The sequence below is a fragment of the Galeopterus variegatus genome, unplaced genomic scaffold, assembly GCF_000696425.1.
Source record: "Galeopterus variegatus unplaced genomic scaffold, G_variegatus-3.0.2 Scaffold6526, whole genome shotgun sequence".
NCBI classification, from domain to species: Eukaryota; Metazoa; Chordata; class Mammalia; order Dermoptera; family Cynocephalidae; genus Galeopterus; species Galeopterus variegatus.
Window position 1 is genome coordinate 20,716 of NW_007732637.1, and position 3,103 is coordinate 23,818.

A 3,103-nucleotide genomic window follows, 5' to 3' on the forward strand; every position below is an offset into this window, starting at 1 on the left:
CACCATTGGCACTGCAGAGTGAATTTAACCCCAAAGCAATATGCCATCTTCTCTGCCCTGGCTGCCTCAGCCTTACCAGTGCTGATAATGTCTAAAGGTCATCATACTGAGGAATTTCCTGAATTTCCTTTGGCGATTGAAGATAAAGTCAAAGGCTACAAGAAGACCAAAGAGGCTGTTTTGCTTCTTAAGAGACTTAAGGCCTGGAATGATATCAAAAAGTTCTATGCCTCCCAGCAAATGAGAGATGGCAAGGGCAAAATGAGAAACTGTCATCATATTCAGCACAGGGGGCCCTGCATCATCTGTAACAAGGACAGTGGTATCACCCAGGCTTTCAGAAATATCTCTGGAATTACTCTGCTTAATATAAGCAAGGTACACATTTTGAAACTTGCTCCTGACGGTCATGTGGGATGTTTCTGCATTTGTACTGAAAGTGCTTTCCAGAAGTTACATGAATTGTATGGCATTTGGATGCTTCCCTCAAGAGTAATTATAACCTTTCCATGCCCAAGATGATGAATACAGACTTCCTTGGGTTGAATGTCCCTCCAAAACTTAATCCCACTGTAACTATTGAGGGTGGGAAATCTTATCATGGTAATTGAAAGGTGGGGCCTTGAAATGGTGATTAAGTTGACAGTTTAATGGTGGTCAGTGGTGTGGTTCTGGGGGCTTTAAAAGGACAGGGCATGACGAGCTCTGTCTCTCTCTCTCTGCTCCTCCATTTTCTGCCATGTGAGACCCCTGCATTGCTATAAAGCCACCACCAAAGAAGACCTTCACCAGATATGTTCCCTGGACTTCAGACTTCCTAGCTTCCAAATCTGTAAGCAATAAATAAATTTCATTTTCTTACCAAATACCCAGTTCCAGGTATTTTGTTATAAGCAACAGAAACAAACTAATGCACAGACCTTAGCAGAATCTAAGCCCAGAGATCCAAAGAGCCCTCCGAGCACCACACCAAGAAGATTCATCACAGTGTTCTGAAGAAGAATCCACTGAAAAACCTGACAATCATGTTGAAGCTAAACCCATATGCAAAGACCATGCACAGGAACACCTGTCTTTGCCACGCCAGGAATCATAAACTCAGGGTGGATAAGGCAGCAGCAGAGTTAGAAGCCAAATGCGATGAGAAGAGGGTTGCAGGAAAGAAGCTTCTGGTAGGGAAGAAAGGAAAGAAGACTGCCAGTGTTAAGAAGCAGAAGAAGCCTTTGCGGAAAAAGTCTGCAGCTACCAAGAAACCAGGGGCTGAAAAGAAGCCATGAGAGAAGAAACCTACCGCAGAAGAAAAGTAGCCTGCTGAATAAACTCATGTTTGTTTATTTCATAAAAGTCAAATAATTTCCGCTTACCCATTGAAAGGCAGCTGGATGGATGCTCATGGGATAGAAGATTAAACTTCTTTCTATTATAAAAAATTTCTACAAATAAAAAAAAATGCCAAATCATTCTAGACAGTCATTTTGAAAAGACCTGATCAAAGAGGCAGTGAGAAAAAAAAAANAAAAATGTTACTAAAGATGCAAGTTCCCATGATACTTGGCTTTAATTGAGCCCCATTCTTTAGGATGGGTTGCAAAAGCCCCATTCTAAAGACTCATTACCAAAATCTTATTCCTAAATGTCTGTTGGGTCTACCCCAGGTGTTTTTCTTCTTTTTTGTTTTATTTCTGTGTTACCCTTTGATTCACTTCAGTATGCCATGCTAACTCACGGTGGTCAATCCTGCACTGATTTACAAATTTCAGAGCTTTTTGAGTCTTTGTTCGAAAATAGCCCTAAGTTCAATTCTTAAAATAGAGCGTAGAACATCATTTGTCTATAGCTCCAGTGACTTCACAGAAATGTACCATTGCTTGAACTTTAGAAATTCCAACTCTCCTCCAATACAGGCCAGGAGAATTGACTTCTCTCCTTTCCTCACTACATTCTGACAGTAAGGTCTTAAAGACTATCTTAGCTAGTTGGGGCAGCTATAACAAAGTGTCATAGACTGGGTGGCTTATAGATTCTGGTGAGGGACCTCTTCTTGGTTGCACACTCCCATCTTCTCATTGTATCCTCAAAGAGGGTGAGAGAGCTCTCTGGGGTCCCTTTTATAATCCGAAGTCTCCACCCTCATGACCTAATTACCTGCCAAAGGCTCCACCTCCTAATACCATCACCTTGGGGGTTAGAATTTCAACTTATGAATTCGGGGGGGGGGATATAAATGTTCAGTACGAAAAGAGAGACTGTCTCCCTGACTTTTGGAGGAAAGAGAATAGTATCAGAATTGAAATCTAACAAGTCTTCTTCTAAAGCTAACACACACACACACACACACACACACACACACACACACTACTTGAGAAAAAGTGATTACTGGGCCGGCCTGGTGGTGCACTGGATAGTGCGCCGCTTGGGAAGCGCGGCGGCGCTCCCGCNAAATCATTCTAGACAGTCATTTTGAAAAGACCTGATCAAAGAGGCAGTGAGAAAAAAAAAAATGATTACATACCATATTCCATTGATCAAAAAAATAAAACTACAATCACAAAGAACAGATCATCGTACCGAGGAATTTCGTGAATTACCTTTGGTGGTTGAAGATAAAGTCGAAAGCTTTAGAAGGCTACAAGAAGACCAAGGAGGTTTGTCTCCTTGGGTTGGGGGTTGGGAGTGAGGGTGGAAGGTGTGATTACAAAGGAATAACACAAAGAAGTTGAGGGGTAAGAGAACTGTTCTGTATTCTTATTATGGTGGTGGTTACATGATTCTATACTTGTGTTAAAACCTGCAGAATTGTACACCAGAAAATAAAAGCCCATTTTACTATATGTTAATTTCAATTTTTGTAATGGTAAAATAAAAATACATACTCAAGGATACCTCATTTCTTTTTCCTTATCTGTAAAATAGGAGTTTTAAACCTTCTTTACAGGATGTAATGAAATAACAGGCAAAAGTGTTTATGAGGATGGTTTCTGCATTGAGTTTTCCTCAGGCATAAAGTACAAGATGGTGGTAAGTGCATGTATTTTAATTTTTAAAAATGTTACTAAAGATGCAAGTTCCCATGATACTTGGCTTTAATTGAGCCCCATTCTTT

The 3,103-nt window shown here is 40.6% G+C and overlaps 1 pseudogene; it reads left to right on the forward strand.

Moving 5' to 3' along the window:
* The window catches only part of LOC103606368, a 2,695-nt pseudogene extending 1,376 nt beyond the window's left edge, over positions 1–1,319 (forward strand).
* The last annotated feature ends 1,784 nt before the right edge of the window (positions 1,320–3,103 follow it).